This window comes from Meriones unguiculatus, chromosome 4, assembly GCF_030254825.1.
Source record: "Meriones unguiculatus strain TT.TT164.6M chromosome 4, Bangor_MerUng_6.1, whole genome shotgun sequence".
Lineage (NCBI taxonomy): Eukaryota > Metazoa > Chordata > Mammalia > Rodentia > Muridae > Meriones > Meriones unguiculatus.
The window spans coordinates 111587631-111605135 of record NC_083352.1 but is presented as its reverse complement, the minus strand read 5'-3'; the positions used below and the strand labels follow the sequence as shown (position 1 = coordinate 111605135).

Below are 17505 nucleotides of genomic sequence, written 5' to 3'. Positions count from 1 at the left end.
CTGACTTGTATTCCAATCCCTTCTTTTAATTCTGGTTATGAAGCTTATGTGTAGGAGAAGCCCCAGGCCATAAGCCACAGCACATTACACTGTGTGTGTACATCTGTGTATGCAGTGCTGAGAACGGAGCATAGAGCTTCCACCTGCCAGGCCAGTGTTTTACCATTGAGCCACATGTTGGCCGGTACAAGTAGTGTTTTAAAAAAACAGTTCTTGAGCTGGGCATGCTAGCACACAGCTGTAGTCTCAGCACTTGGGAGGCTGAGTCAGGAGGATTTTGAGTTTGAGTCCAGTCTAGATTATCCACTAAGATGCATTCTCAGAATAGAAGCAAATGGCTGCTTTTTAATGGCTTGGAGACCCCAGAGAGAAGGATTTTCTCTACATGTGGATGACAGCATAGATAAGCATTTCCTGGTTTGTCTTCATGGCTGAGTGACTTGGGTAGTGCTGTCCCCATCTGGTTTTGCTGTGTTATCATTTGTATGTCCAAGTAGGTGTTTTAGAGCACATGTGGAACAGCAGTGATGGGCGGAAAAGCCAATGGCCTGGTTGTTGAGACGCAGCCGTCCATGGCCAAACCCTGGCACTAGACAAGCACTTTCAGGAGAGCAATGGAGAATGAATTTGCAGAGTTCAAGCTCTGCCTCACAGCTCAGTTCTTTGATGATGCTCTGCCAGGAGAGGGAAACCTCTCAGGGTTGAGAGGTGTGTACATTGCCCCACCATGTGGTTCAGGACTCTCTTAAGTTGTCGTGCTGGGGAGTTTAGCTCCTGGCCTTGCTTGTGCTTCTTGTATTTTAAGCATGTCTTTCCCATCATTCTCTGCTCCTTCACTTTACTTTACTCATGGCCTGTCTTACCTCCCTCCCCAAGACTGTTGGACCAGGTCAGGTCCTGGCCTCAGCGCCTGGGAACTGCATGTCCCACATTTCCTGCCATACCCACCCCAGCCTTTGACATTCTCTAAGCCCAGACCTTGTAGGTACTCTGCCTACAACTCCCTCTTCCATGATCCTTTCTCATCTACTTTCCTCTCTTGGCATTCTTTGCATCTTGGTTTCCAGCTGTTTTTCTCTCACCAAGACCATGATCAGCCACTTCTATTTTTTTTTTGAAATAGGGATTTTATGTAAAATAGCTCAGACTGTCTTCAGTCTCACTTTGTAGCACAGGTTGGCCTTGAACACAGGCCTTCCTGCCTCAGCTTCCTGAGTCCTGTAGCTGCAGGTGAATATTTGCAGTAAATTAATGCTGTGCCCATTTTTCACCTTCCAGTTACTCCTTGGCACAGGGAAGCTGGGCTTCATGTTCCCAAGCTGCTGACATAATGTCTGACAGGGAGCTCCTCTTTGCTAGCCAGCTTCCTCTTTGATCAGTCCATGGATACTTCACATCCTGAGTTGAGCAGCATTTAATGTGGTTGACCTGTCTGCTTGCCTGCTTGCTTTCTTGCTTGCTTCTTTTCTTTCTTTTTTTCTTCTTTTTTTTTGGGGGGGGGAGTAGTGGTAGCTGTTTATTTGTTTGCTGTACTTGCTTGCTTATTTCTTTATTTTTTTTTATTGGAGCCAAAGGTATTTGTATGTGGCCCTGGCTATTCTAGAACTGGCTATGTAGACTAGGCTGGTCTCAAACTAAGAGAGATCCTCCTGCCCCTGACTCCAAGTGGTGGGATGAAAGGTGTGTACCGCCATGCCCTGCTCTATTGTATTCTTAACAGTTGTCACTGGTCTGTTTGTTGGTGCTGGAGAGTGCATTCTTCATGTATCTCGGCACCATTGAGAAAAGCTTCCTGGTATTTGAACATTCTCATTGGTTTCCATAGCTTGCTCTCTCTCTCTCCCCCTCCCTCTCCTCCTTTGCCCCCTCCCCCCATCTCCACCTCTGGTTAATCCTGGCCCTGGATCCTGAGTGTATCCATGTTTATTCTTTAACTCCCAGATCTTGCCCCAGTCACTGCTCTTTCATCATTAAACATTGTATGTCCTGAATTCATTGGATATACACATACTCTGCCCTTCCCTGCCCCGGGTGCAATTTTAGAGGCTCTTTCCTGTCCTGAGCTGATTCTGTCACTGCAGCCTTGCATGTGTTCTGTCTCCCTTCTGGAACCTTCTGCCTTCTCTGGTGATAATTCTCCCTTCCGGTGCATCTGAGGCACCACTCCAGAGCACCTCCTCTGACTGCCCTTTCCCAGGTCCAAGTTGGGTACCTTGGCTCCGCCCATAGCATCTTCTGTGCTTTTGCCACAGCCATGCTAGTGCTGTCGTTGATAGTTTCTTACTGTCAAGTCTGTGTAGGTGGTTTGTGTCTCCTAAACCTCAGTCGTAGGACAAGCACATAGAAAATTTCTAGTAATTCCTTGGTGAGCAGGTGTGCTCGCCAACAGGGAGACCAGGAATTGCTGTGTTCTGTGTTTTCTCTCTCATGTGCATATTAGTTTAGCCTAGAAACCATTTCTGAGGAAGAACTGTTTATACCTGCTGGTGACTCAAACAGAGCTTTGATTGTACCTAAACTTTACCTCAAAGGGCCCTTTCTGGCCATGTTGATGCTTGATGGGACTGAGTTCCTCCCTGCTGCTCTCCCTTGACATGCACAGGCCCTGCCACTCTAGCTTTGTGTCCTAGGGCGCTGGCCTGGGAGAGATGGCAATGGTGGGAGCTGGGCTGAGTCAAGCTGTCAGGCGGCAGGAAGCAGCTTCCTTAGCATATGATTTTGTGGCTGAGGAGCTTCTAAACATGAAGAGCTGATTAAAAGGGTCAGGTCATTTTGACTACGTTACCTCTGCATTTTCATTTGTTTGGTATTTCCTGCGATTTTGTTCTTAACAGACAATGCCCAGAAAAACGCTGGGCAAGTGAGGCATTTATCTGCATTTGAAATCTTCACTCTTTTCTTGAAGTGTTGTCTTTGTCCTACCCTGAAGACAATTCAGTGATTGGTGGTTTTGGATGTCCCTTATAAGATGCTTATAAGATGACAGTGTGATTTGAATGGAGAAGAAGGAAGGCCTAAAACAAACTGGAAAGCCTTACTCTGCCAGGGGAGTTTGTCTATCTAGCCTGGGGCTGCCAGCCTCCTGTGCAGAAAGTTGTTCGGGGTGCTTGAGCCCTGGTGCATGTGACACGAGGGGGACTCACTCCTGTGTGAAGGTGATTGAGTTTAGAACAAAGACATTTGTGCTCTTCTATCCTGTGGAATGAGCAGAACTCCTCCAGTGAATGACTTGAGAGAGAGAAGGCCCACTGTGATCAGAGGGCACACAGCAGGCCTGTGGCCCAGGGGAAGGCAAGACTTCTCTGCCATCATCCTCTTCAGTGCAGCCATGCTTCTTGGGAACCTCAGGTCTCCTTCAGAGTAGCTGAGTTTGAAGGGAACAGACACTATGCCCAGGCTGCTGATGCGCTAGCCAGCAGAGCAACGCCTGTGAATCCCAGTACTGTGTAAAGACAGAGCTTTGAAGCATGGGTACACTTTTCTTAGGATTCAGGCTGAAGGATAGAGGTGGAAGAGACAAGAACTGAATTGTCACATGGCCTGCATGGAAGCTAGCAGGGGTTTACAGTTTGCCAGGCTGTGCTGTGCCCGTGCTGCTGCTGCCCCACCTACAGTCATACTTTTTGACCTCTTGTCCCCTTCCTGTAGCCACTGCAGTGGCCACTAGCAGTTGCAGACATAGGGTATCTTAAGGCTGCTTCCCTATAAGATAGCATGTGACATTGGCCATGGACTTGGTAACCCAGCTCTGTGGCTTCTCTCTGAGCATACCGTGTGATGCCTCATGGACTGCAGGCTAGCCATAAGATGCTTGTTTAGCATTCTGGTCTGTCATGGCTACTACCTGCCCACCTCTGTGTTTCTGTACCCTGCCAATGCCCATTGAAGAGGATAGCAAGAGCAGACATGAGCTTGTAGCCACAGGAACAAGTAAACACTGAGAAATGGATAATAGCAACCTTCAGAAGCACTTGTTTTTAAATGTCCTTGTGTAATCGGTTCTAAACTGAGAGAGGCTTTCATAAAAGCTGTGTGGGGTCTTAGTGTCATGGGATATTGGGCTTGTGGGACTCCATGCTTTTAACTCACTGCACAATATCTTAAATCTTACCTGACTCACTTCACAAAACAATGTTCAGATGGACTTTTTTTTTTTTTTTTAAGCTGGCACAGGGTCAGAGTGGTAACCATGCATGAAAGTACAGACAGTGCTCGTCCACAGATATGTCACACCTCAGGAACTTGGAGATTGGTTGGCATTCTGGCTGTGCTTTCCTGTAGAAACAGTGCAGGGAGCGGAGCTTATGTTCCGTACTCTGCATGCAGCTGTAACCCCTGCTTATACCTGAGGGTTCTGGTTTATAAATGAGTTATCACTGGAGTTCTACCTGGAGGTTATGTCTGCAGACCCCTTCCTGGCTCCTAAGCTGCTGGAGGCAATTATTTTTTTCTCTTTTTTTTTTTTTCTTAAAGTCAGTTTGATCTGAGGGATTTGGTAGTACAGGCTGTATTTGGGGTACAGGGAATAGTTTTGAGCCCCCAAAGACTATCATCAGGCGAGAGTTGCTAGAGCTGGAGAGCAGTTACAAGCTGCTCTCATGGAGTCTTCATGACCTCCACACTTTGTGGATTCCCAGGTTTGGGCCTGTTGGGCTTTTTGCCTCTGGTCTGTAGAGTCACCTATTCTGAAACATATGGTCGTGGGTAGTAGCCTAGTCCAGTTTAAGGTGCTTTGCTGGGCTCTCATGAACACTGCTGCTGTGAGGGCTATGGAGCCAGGTGACTTACCCAGAAAGCATGAACTCGGTGTTGTTCTTCCCCAGGGGATTACGTTGCACAAGATAACAACCTTAGAGGCAGTTTCACTGCCCTCCACACTTTTTTTTTTTTTTTTTTTTTTAACTTGAGTTCAGTTTTCAGTCAAGGCCCATCATGAGAGGCCATGAAACTACACAGGCACTTCCTACTCAAATGCTCAAGACCATCCTGTGCCAAACAAAGTGCAGCCAAGGCTGACTGGATAAGTCTCTGGGCAATAGCTGCCCAGGCCGGACAGCTCCATCTGAGCATCATTGGATACAGGAAGTTGGGGCTTTGGGACAAGGATTGGCAGGTAGTAGTCCTTGTGCCAGTTATTTGTCACTTCAGTGCTCAGTGCCCCTTCTGCACCCACAAATGGCCTGTACCCCAGTTGGCCAAGGTGTTTGTGGGGAGGCACTCTAATAGCTTGTGAAATGCTAGTTTGCATAGATATTTGGTCTCTGGCTTGACATTTGCTGCTTTACTTGTCAATAGATAGGGACACCCTATCTATTCCCTTATGTCCCCAGAAGGGAAGGTTTGATGGACTGCTTCTGAAGAGGCCTGATTGGGAGTACTGCACCAAGAAGGGGCCATTGAGGCCAGAGGCAGGGTGGTGGGTTCCTGGGATCATACATTGTTCTAAGTATGGCTGACACAGTGTGATGGAAGGGTCTAGGACTTTTCCCCCACTTAATAGCTGGGCTCTTAGAAGAGGTTGGCTTTAGCCATGAAAGATGAGGTATTAAACAGCACAGTCTGCTTTCAGCTCGTTTCCTGTGAGTCTGGGTCTTCTCCAGCTCATTCAGGTTTCTCTGGAAAAGGTCTATGGTCTTAGAAATCAAGTACCCAGCCTTTAACTTGTGAAGACATCACATTTCATAAAAATATATCAGAAGTCACATGTCCATAAGATCCACTACATTTTCTGGTGCGTTTTCTTTATCATTTTCCATTTTGGTTTTTCTGTGTATCCTTGGCTGTGTATCCCTGGCTGTCCTGGAACTCACTCTGTAGTCCAGGCTGGCCTCAACTCAGAGATCCACCTGCTTCTGCCTCCCTCCCAAGTGCTGGATTACCATCCAGCTATTGCATTCTTTTAAAAGTATGGCTTCAACCCTTTTCTTGGAGAGTGTTTTGTAACGGGGCGGCTGCTTCTCTGTCTTGTCCCCTTGTTCTTTGTCCGGCATTAGGGAGGCCTGAGGGGTTTGCAGCTCAGTAGAAACCTGTGTTGTTTCTGTCTAGCCTTGGTCACATTAAGTTGAAACCTAAAGTCATTACCTCTTCCATGTATTCTCACCCTACCTTGGTACCTCTCGTCCAGCTTTCTTCTTGAAACTGATGTCCCGGAACTGGGCTGGTGGCTCATACCTGTAACCTTGTACTGAGAAGGCTGAAGCAGGAGGGTCGGCACAAATTTGAATGAGGCAGCTCAGGGTATAGAGTAAGACCCTGTTTCAATACCCACACCAAATGGAAATGAATACCCACAACTTCTGGCCTTTACTCCTGGCTGAAGCCCTTTTCTCATCTCTTGCCTTTAGTCAGTCTCAGTTGGTGTAAGCTCCTGTCCGTCACAAATGTGCTATGTTGCTGTCTAAACTTTTCAGGTGCCATGTTGCCCCTCCCACTCCCCCATTAGAGTCCTTACCTGGTCTTATACAGATGCCTGAAGCCTCCTGGGTAGAGGTCTCAGTGTCACAAGTCCTCCAGGCCAGCACCACATACTTCGCCTTTATGGCAGTCCTCTGTCTCTCCTTGCACTGAGTGGTATTTTTCTCCAGAGTTACAGCGTAACTTTGCACCAGTCACTTGAGGAAGCATTTTCTGTTTGGTAGTTAGAGTTTTAGTTCCAAAGACAGCAGCACCACTCTGAAGGGGGGTGGAGGGGGTGGAGGTGGCTTTTGCTCCCAGCTGTACCTGCTGACCTCTCTAAAACATTTGGCAGCACTCAGAGCTTCATTCCTCCTCCTCTCTAGCCATCATCAAGCTCTACAGGGATTTGGGGTTGCCTTTTGCTTTGACTTTATGTTCTTTGCACATTGTGCCCCTGCTGCCTGGCCTTGAATCCCCTGTGGACTTGTCATCATAGATGGCCTTCAAGTATTAACTATACACCTCCCTTTCCCTTTCCAAAGAAACAGTTCCTTTAATTACCTAATTGCCAGTGCCACAGACAGAGTATGTCCTCCACTGAAAGGAATGGGGCAGTTTTTCTCCAAGAGTCTAAAGGGGTCTGAGGCCTCTGGCTGGCAGCTAATTTAAGGAGGGACCTTTAGATTAATTGCATACAGTTTCTACTTTGTGGCTTGCTGTGTGTTGCATGTGAGATGGCGTACCTCTGCTTTTGGAGTCCGGTCAGAGTATCAGGACTCTTAAGAGCCAGGGCCCTTCTTAGAGTTACTCTGCAACAAAATAGGCCTTTCCCCTCTCAGCATTCTGAATGTCCTATGCAGGTTCAGGTGCATTAGGTGGGTCCAAAGTCATCCACACTGCTCCTGACCACAGTGGCTGTGCCTGAGGTCCCATAAGGTACAGGAGAGAGATGGAAGTGGATGGCTGCAGAGGTGGAGAAAGTGCTGGAGAGGAAAAGTAAGAAGTTTGGCAAGCAGCTTAGGCTCTTAGGCAGCTACTCCAGGGGAACTCTGAGCACTTCAGTGGGGCCTGGAGTGTAGCCTGGTGCCTTTTCTTAAGAAGTGGCTTAAGTGGAATCCAGGGATGGAGGCAGGCATGTGACCTGAGACTGGGTTTCTGAGCATTTCGTCTCCTGACACACCACTATGGGGAAGTGAAGTTGCTCCTTTCTTTATCCAGATTTTTTTTTTAAGTATTAAGGATTTTTCTTAGAGTAGCTAATAGTTTTGGGTACAGTGTTTACACACCTCAAGTTCTGCGGACAGTCTTTTACCCTCATTAAAAATTCTTATTTTCAAGCTGGTTGTTGGTGGTACACACCTTTAATCCCAACACTTGGGAAGCAGATTCAGGTGGACCTCTGAGTTCAAGGCCAGTCTGGCCAGAGTGAGTTCCCGGACAGCCAGGGCTATACAGAGAAACCCTGTCTGGAAAACCAAACCAAGCCAAACAAACAAACAAAAATCTTACTTTCTTACAATACCTTTCCTGTGGAAAAAAGCTAAAAACCTTCTTGACTCCCATCACTACAGCTACTCACTAGAGATATTTTGGTCTGGATTCTGCCACTAAGATTTTTTTTTTCTTGACATTTCGGTGAGGTCATTGCAGATTCCTATACAGCCTTGAGATAAAGCAAACTTCTTTTACCCCTTCTCCTCACCCCTGCATGGCTGTGGAACTGCAGCATGGTCAGAGGTGTGTGTACATCTGTATGTATATTGTAGTACTCCTTTTTATGTACTCTAGACTTGTTTATTAGTAATGCATTTGTAGATGTATTTGAGACAGTCTTACTGTAGCTCAGGCTGTCCTGGAACTCACACACTTCCCCAGCCTCCCAGAGGCTGAAATTTCTGTCTTCAAAAAGTGCCTGGTGATGCATGTCTTTAATCCCAGCAGCATTCAGGAGAAAGGCAGCAATTATGAACTCTTGGTCCATCATCGTTTGTCACGCATCATCCCTCCTCTCTCTGATTTGTTATACAGTAAATCCTAGCATCATAGCCAGTATTTTCAAGAATCAAGGGGGCGCCATCACCGCCTCTACCATGGACTTAGTAAGGACAGTAAAATCTCAGGGCCAGAAGATAGCTGGGGCCTCAGCTGCAGGAGCATTCAAGTTGGACCGGGGACCTGTGGTCAGCCCTGGCAGCAAGCAGGGCTCAGCAAGTAGTGACTCAATGCCACCAGTGCTGTGTGCCCTGCTGGTGTCTTATCAGCATGCCTCAGTACTCCCTGTGGAAAGCTTGATGTCCCCACTGTAGACACACTCCTTTTCTGTTGAGAGAGAGAGAGAGAGAGAGAGAGAGAGACTGTAGAGAGCCGAGAATCTGGTTGTATGGAATGTAGTCTGCAGGAATGTTCCTATCGGAGGTGGCAGTTCTGCAACAGAAGCCCTAGGCAGAGGCCTGGTCTTCCAAGGATCTTCTCTCATACCCTGCTGCTCCTCAGATCATAGAATTAGAAGTTGCTCATTGCTGCCATAACCCCTGAGACTGTGGCAGCTGGGGAATGGTGTTGTCAGAGTGGGTTTGGTCAGTGGTGTTCTCTTTCTTTGCTGCCTGTCATCCTATGCAGCCCAATCCACAGCCTTCCCCTTGGTTCTTTCTGGCATCATTAGATTCCCCCTCACATACATATTCCTTAACTGAGCTATGACCATGAATACCAGCTCCTCTGGGTATGCCCCGTCAAGATCGCAGAGGCAGAAAGCCTAGCAGCTGCGTGTGCCGGTACAGACTGGGCTGAAGCTCGATGTCCTGTGGCAAGGGCCCAGAGTGATGCCGTACAGTTTCTGAGCACGCTCAGGGGAGGGGCCGGCCCTGTGCCTGAGGTCTCCATTGAACAACTGGACCATGGCATTTAGTTGGTTTCCTTCCATGAATGCCATCCTTAGTCTGTAAGGACAGGAGGTCGTCCTGTCACTGGTCCTCAGTGCTACAGGGGCCTGCCCCATGGCCACTTTCAAAGACATTACTTTCAGTTTCACTAGGCAGCCTCGATGCCTTCCCTTCTGTCACAATAGACTTGAGACATGCTTTCTGGTCAGCACAGTGAACTTGTGGCCACAGATGGTCTACCCCCTTATTGAGGACAAGGACCTTGGCAGAACCACCTGTCCCCTCAACACTTGTCCCAAACCTGAAGGCCGGGACAGAAATTGGTGGCAAGTTCATGATCCTCATATATGTCTACTCTAGTGAGCACAAAGGACTGCAATTCACTGCTTTCTCAAAAGAATCTGTGAAGAGGGCAGAGTAGCACAAAGGTTACAGCCTTTGTGTGGCCATGTGTATAGCATCCGTGTTCCTTAATTTCTTGTCCACCCTGAGTTTTAGGAGTCCTTGGTTCTTGCTAACCGTTTCAATGCCCTGTCAGGCTTTGGAGGAAGAATAGTGTGCACATTTTCAAAGGGTGTCCATACCACAGCAGCCAAGAGAGCTGGAAGTGGCCTGCTGGGGTCAAGCAGCGTGCATGTTGGCATTCATTCCTCTGGAGTTTGGGTTATGGCATTTAGATATGGAGCAACCCCTTAAAGAAGGGTCTAGCATCCTCCAGCTCTCAGCAGCTTCTGCAGATGATTGCATGGCACTAGTGGAGGTTTGCTGCTTGTCCCCAGTGTGTGTGTGTGTGTGTGTGTGTGTGTGTGTGTGTGTGTATAGTGCTGTGTATATATATGTAATATGTATATATATTATACATACATTTTGTGTGATATATAATATGTGTATACATATATGTATACACATACATATACATATGTATACATATATACATGTATAAATATAATTATCTATGTGTATCTACGCATGTATGCATGTTTCTTGAGACAGGGTTTCTCTGTGTTGACCTGGCTGTCCTAGAACTTACTCTATAGACCAGGCTGTAGAAAACACATATTTTTTGATGTATTTCTCTCTAAGGTGTGCTAGGGTACACACTCTACAGGGGGCAGGGAGACAGACCTTCGGAGAGTCATTCATTTTACTGCACAGTTGAGGGTGTGGCCACGTGCACAGATGTGAGTGAGGCTTTGCTGCTCCGTGCTGGTTTTGTTTGCAGTAGTACTCTGAATGCAGATTTTTAGTTACTTGTTTTGTTTATTTGAGGCAGGGCCTAAAAGTGCAGCCCAGGCTCTCAGCTTGGTGCTGAAATGTGAATGTAGGTCTTTTGTTTTTATATTGTGTATTTGTGTGTTTGTGTGAGAAAGAGATCTCACCAGCCCTCTGAGTAGCTTTTTAATTAATGATACTGAGTAAAATTTGTTTTACTTAAGGTTAGTGGTGACTGTCATGGAGAAATATGGAGTGGAAGGGGTGCACGTGCAGTCATGTCCCCCTCCACATGCACATATGGAGACCTGTTGACAGCATTGGATGACCTGCTCAATCACTACCCACCTGTTTTCCTGAGCCAGGGTCCCCAAGGTCCTGGTTCTTCCCCAAGAAAGTGCTGCTATAGCACACAGCACCACTCAACTTTCGTATGGGTGCTAGGATCCCAGCTCGGGCCCTCATCCTCACGGAGCAGTGCTATTGCCCATCAGCCTTGCCACTCCCCGGCCCCATTTCCCCTTGATTTGTTTATTAAACTGGAACTGGAACAATTGTGTGTGTGTGTGTGTGTGTATTAGGGTCTCACTGGGTAGCCCTGGCAAGCTTGGAACTCACAGAAATCTGCCTGTCTGTGGTATGATTAAAGGGGAGCACCAGCACTCCCAGTCAATTTAACATCTTATATTTTTTCTATGAATTTCTACACAAAGGAACACAGTTGACGTAAATATGGGACAGGAGCCACTCTGTCCATTCTTCCTTCAGGATTTGGGGTGGAGTAATTTCACTTCAAGGACAACCGTGCTACTCTGTAGATCTTGAAATTCTCTTTTCTTATCTGGGCGTTGTAGGTAGGGTGCATGTTTTTCCTCCCTAAGCTCCTGGAATAATGCTGATGAGACTCAAAATATATTTACAGATACCTAGGTCATATAGCTAGTCTCTTCTCTGACAAGCTCTTAACTTAAAGTAACCCATTTATACTAATCTATATCCTGCCACGTGGCTGGTTTACCTCTGCTCAGCTAACATGCATCTGTCCTCTCCTTATTTTCCCAGACAAATCTCTTCAGACCTGGCTCTGTCCCAGAATCTTTTTTCCTGCTGGCTATCTCACCTTCTGTTCTAACCTTTCTATAGGCCACAGGTTTTTTTAATTGACAGGCAATCCATCCATACAATACAAAAGATACTCTTTCTACAGAGCATAGCACATATCTTTACTTCTGGTGTACCTGGGTGCAGACTTTAAGGCCAGAAATCTGGAGACAGAGGCAGGCAGATGTAGTGAGTTTCAGGCCAGCAGGGGCTGCACAGTGAGACCTTATCTCAAAACACCTCCCAGGTTTTTTTTTTTTCTTTCCACTTAAAAAAATATATATATGTATGGGAATACTTTTTCTGCATGTAATCCCATGTGCCACTTTGTGTACACGATGCCCTTTGTATCGAGAAGAGGGCATTAGACCCCCTAGAATTGGATTTACGGACAGTTGTGAGCCACCATGGTAGGTGCTGGAAACCAAAGTGGTTCCTCTGCAAGAACAGTCAGTGTTTTTGACCACTGAGCCATCACTGCAGTGCCAGGTTGTCATCATCTCCCCCACCCCGGCATACTAGACAGGGTCTCACTGTATAGCCCTGGCTGTCCTGGAACTCACTGGGTAAGCCAGGCTGAACTCAAAGTCACAGAGATAGGCTACACCTAGTTTAAATCATGACAGGGTCCTCCTGTATAGCTCATGGACTAGAGATCCTTCTGTCTCCTTGTAACATTAGGATTGATTACAAGCGTGTACACCATGCCTGGACCACAGTGCTGTGTTACCCAGAAGTGAAAGGTCTCTTCCGCGTCTCTGTACGAGCCGAGCAGTTGAGGGCTGAAGACTCTGCTCCTGGTCTGGGCAAGTGCCCAGCTGTACGTGAAGGAACTGAAGGAACGTCGTGCTGAGCCTTGCTCCAGTCTCCACACTCGGGATGCCACAGCCCCTCTTGCCCAACTTGTGATCTTACTTTTGTGGCCTCACAGATCCATCTCTTCCAGCGCTTTGAGTGCTGTCATGCCTTCCTCTCTATCCCTCCTTCAGCCTTGCTCTCTCTCGTGGCAGGTAGAAAAGTGTGTGGCATCCAGAAGGTACTCTTGCAAGTTCATTTGGCCAGTGAGTAAGTGCACGTGCCTTTTCTTGATTTTGGTTAGCAGAGCCTTGTACAGCTTTCCAGGTACTTAGAAAAGTCTTAAGAAAACCATTTTGTTTTAATGAGCTGTTTTCTGCTTGTTCCCACGCCCAAGTGTGTGGGGAGCATCCTTCCATTCTGTAAGGGGAGCAGTATCATTTCAAAGCAGGGATTTCACTGGTGTCCTATGTTGCCTCTCCCCTGGGACCTTGGAAGGAGGAAACATGGTGGGCAGACTGGTTCCTGCCAGGAAAGTTTGGGACCTTGCTCTTGCAGACGCCTGCCAGGTCCTTGTTAGTCAGCTGTCCCACTGTCCCCTGGCAACCAGCCAGGAGCCGGGTGATGTGTTACTGGCCTGATGGAAAGCAGAAGGTAAACAAAACAGAAGTGAAAGTCGATTTTTTTTTTTAAGCCCATTCTTTTACGGGAACGGTTTTGTGGTTCTCAGCATTTTAGTAGATACTGGTTCCAATATGTTTGATTGACATCAATTACTGTAAGTCTGATTCATTTTCTCCCTATTGATTTCTGCCCAAGGTGAAATTCATGACATTTAACAGAAAACAGAAGTGATTTTAAAAAGATGCTTATAAAGAGCTGTAAAAATTAGGGCCAAAGTCAGGGACACTTGAGAGCCTAATGAAAGCAGGCATCCCAATTATTCATGTAAGGTAAATGGAAGCCCCAGCGCCTGTGGCCTGCTGCATTGAACTCAGAATGCTGCTTTTAAATGCAGTGTAAGGCCACATTCATCTTTCCAGCATTAAGTCATTCATTCATACCACCCCCAGCCACAGTTCAGCCTCTCAAAGATGTCATTCTCAGTGCTAAAACTACATCAGTCCTTAGGGACCTAGGAGTCATTGTTAACTCGATTATGTAAGTGGCTTGTTCTTGTAAATGACTTGGGGTTATCAGCAATGACAGAGGTCACTTTGGGATTTTTAAGAGTTTTGACCAGCTGTTACCCAGCATGGTGCTAAAGCTCTGGACTTCATTCCAGGAGCCACTCTAAAGCGGCTGCTGTTTTGCAGCTTTATCACCCCCCCCCCCCCATACACACACACACACACACCTCTGCTGCTCTTCTGTGTGGCTGCAGTTGCAGCCTGGGTACTTGCCCCTGTAGTCCCTCAGCCTCCTAAAGCCTTGACTCTCTGGAGACTCTCCACTTTTGCTTTCTTTGGTCACGCTTCCTTAGCTCTGGTCCTGAGTTCACCCTGGACCGTGGAACAGACTATATTCTAGTTACAGCGTTGGTTGTCTACTAGAGCAGGTCATCTTCTGGGACTTTAGCAGGCTAGCTGGGGCAAGGTAGGGAGACGCTGGCCTTTCATTTCTGGTGCTTCTCATCTGTGTCCGAACCTAGATTATATGTGGTTTTTCTAAATATAATTGACTGGTACTTCATGCTCAGAGTAGGGGATACTCAGAGTGAAACTGCCCAGCTGTCCTCAGCAGAGGTTCCTTCCAGCTTAGTGAGTTAGAATCAAGCCCAGGGCCTCATGCATCCCAGGGAGTGGCCGTTAAACTGTACCTTACCATTTCTTAAGTCTTGCAGTAGGTTTTGTTGTTAACTTCTGTGTGTGAAGAGTACAGCAGGCTGGGGTGGTGCTTGCTTAGCGTTCACAAGAGCCTGGCCCCTATCCTCATTTCCCAGTAAATGAGTGTGCTGGTGCAGACTCCTAGGACTTGGCGGGTCTGGGATGATTAGTTGAAGGTTATCCTCAGCTTCATAGGGAGTTTGAGGCTATCCTAGGCTACATAAGTCTACATAAGTCTCTTAAACAAAACAAAGCACAACACACATACACAAGAAGAAAGTATTGTTTTTCATCCAAAGGACAGCCTCTGAGGATCTGTGCATTTTGATTATGCTCTGGTCCACATGAATTTCCTGTTCTCATTTATAATGAGACTTGGTTAATAAAATCCACTCTGTGGTCATTGCTTTGAGGTACTTCTATCCAGTGTCTTAGGTGAGCCAGACACAAGTGCCATCTCTCTGTGCTCTCGGCCACGGCTGCGCCTGGGTTCCAGGAAGAGCTTGCCTGTCAGTCCCCACTGTCCAGTATTTCTGCGCTTCATTCAGTCTCTCAGCTGACTATTTCTGAGAACCAGTAGCTTCCCTCAACACCAAGAAGCACCTCCAGCCCCCCAGGTCAGTCAGCCATTTAAGGAGGCCTAGATGGACCAGTGGCAGGGACTTGGTAGTCTCCCAGTTTGACTAGGTCACAGGTGCTGTTGGAGGTTTTCCTCCTTTAGACATCCGGCCCCTGTCAGGGCGCTTCATAAAAAAATCCTTCCTGCTTACATGTTTTGGGAATATATATATATATATATTTTTTTTGTGGTTCCGTGAATTTAATTAATGTGCTTGCAGGAGCCTGGGTGGGGCTAGTTACTGGAATGGACAATTCGCCAGTGGCTATACCGCTGAAGAAAATTACTCTCCTCACTTTTTTTTCTTTTCTTTTTTTTTTTCTTTTTTTGGATTGCCCAAGCTGGCTTTGAACTCTCCATCCACCTGTTTCAGCCTTGCAAGTGCTGAGATTACAGGTGTGCAAGAACATAACTACCTTTTCTGTTTTAGTAACCAGTTCGGTACTATCTTGCCCGGAGGCTGTGTGACAGCTGCAGAAACCAAACCCCAGGAGCATGTATTCTGCATCACTTAAGCTGGGCCTGATGGGTGTTCTCGGATGCATGCTCCCCCTGGGCATTTCCACCCTGTGCCGGGAAGCATGCTGCTATGGAGTCAGAAACTGTCCACTTACGGGACTAGCATCATCCTTTCAGGCAGTCAGCAGGTTTTGCTGAGAGCCTGGTCTGGTCTGGGGCTGGGAGTAGAGGTGAGGGCTTCGAGATTAACGAACTCCTGCCAGAAGCAGGCATTCACTGTGTGGGACTAGTGTGAATGGGTTAAAACCAGTACTGCTGTTTCACTTAGCAAAGTATTCTGTGAAAACATGGTAGTATTGCTGTGTGGCTGGACTGACTTTTATGTCTGTTTACTTCCAAAAGAAATGGAGATCTCACATTAGGGCGTGTCAGCTGGTCACCCAGATTGGAATTTCTGACTAATTGCATGTAAGAGATACTTGAACAGTGGTGCATGTGAGCGTCCCTAAATACAAAAATACTGTTCTACTTATTTTTTGTTAGTTTATTTTGTTTTGAGACAAGGTCTCATTATGCAGACCAGGCTGGCCTCAAACTCACAGCAGTTCACCTGATTCTGCCCCCAGAGCCCTAAGATTAAAGGTGTGTACTACTTTTCGTGGCATAGTTTTGCTTCTTTGAGATGGGGTCTGGCTGAGATGGGGTCAGCTCAGGCTGACCTTAGCTCACAGCAGTCTTGTCTAGGCCTCTGAGTACTGGAATTATAGGTGTGCACGGCCACCATGGCCACACGTGGGTCCTGTGTCCTCTCATTTTAATACTGACTTTGTGAACAGCTAAGACTCTCAATTCCAGGTTTTCACGGAGCCCTCCTCCTAGAGGCCTCTGTTGTGCAGGTGGATCTATCTGTAGGCCTGCCTTATCTTCTGTTCAATCGGAATCCCCTGTTGGCTAGATTCAGGTCTCATTTCCTCGGGTAGTTTGACGTGTCACTATGCTGGGGAAGGCAAGATGTTGATACTGCTGTCTTGTTCATGTCTGTCAGCCTCCAGTTTCCATGGAACTTTCCTTTGCCATCATTTTCCATTTTGTTTCTTGCCCCCTCTTTCCTCCTCCTCTTCTTCTTCTTCCTTTTTTTTTTTTTTCTTTCCCTCACTCTGGGGTGGAAAAGCATGCTGGAAAGGGGGATGTGAATGGTGAGGCGTGAAGCCTGTGTGAGCAGTGAGGAGTGGGGGGGCAGGGCGCAGGTGGTGAGGTGTAAGGCCATGCGTGGTAAGGGATGTTTTTATTGGCCCTTCTCACTTGACTGTTGGGCTGGGTGTTGAATTCCAGGCTGGAATGGGCATTCTTCGGAGTAGAGAAGGCTTGTTCGTTGCTTGGTGAATTTCAGTGAGGCGCTGCTGCCCTTTCACGGTGATCTGCCTCTCGGAACAGATGCTGTCTTTGTCACAGGCTCTGGTTGTTTCCATTGTTTTCATGAGCACTTGATGGTCTGAGAGATTGTTGGAACTTTTATGTTCCCTTTCCCTGTTTTTGTATGTTTTTTGCTTTAGCTGATTTTATTTACTATCTTCGGCTTTCCTTTGGGGTGGCAATGGGGAGATGGTAGGCGTTCTTTATCTTTTCAACTGAGCGTGTCATTTTTGCTGTTTTGTTTTACATTAAAAAAGACATTTTTGTTCAGTTTATTATAGCACCCTGTTCTTAATTGCTAGATAGGAGATCTTACTGTTATGAGTGTATCCATAGTTTATTCTCAGTCTTTCTGTATTCTGCAGTTTGTGTCCAATGAGGGCCTCTTTCCCTGGCCCTTGTTTCCTGAGTGTGTCTGCCATCAGTGCCATCTGTGAGGGAGAGTAGAGGCCCACAGGTAGGTAGAACACTGAGCAAACAGGCACACCCTGATGCTGGGAACCTTTGGTGCTTCCTGCCATCTGGTCAGATCAGCTGAAGACCTCCCACTTGGAAAGGAAGTGGTGCTGCAGCCCTTGGGAGCTTCCGAAATGAAAGGAGGTGGGGCCTGAGCTTGGGCTTGGGCAGTTCATTCATGCCTTGGATGGGTCATTCACTTTGCTAGTCTGGAGACTTGATTGACTCTTTCAGAAAGTCATCCTTTGATTTCTACAGAAGTGAGAGCTGAGGGCTGGCCCGACGGCTCAGAGGGAAGACAAGTAGGGTGGGGTGGCATCTAGCTGTGCTCAGAGGGGCCTCCCTC

The 17505-nt window shown here is 47.1% G+C and overlaps 1 protein-coding gene across 2 annotated transcripts in view; it reads left to right on the top strand.

The window, feature by feature from the left end:
* Positions 1 to 17505, top strand: part of Ptpn1 (protein tyrosine phosphatase non-receptor type 1) — a 50683-nt gene that overhangs the window by 14611 nt on the left and 18567 nt on the right. The window lies entirely within an intron of this gene.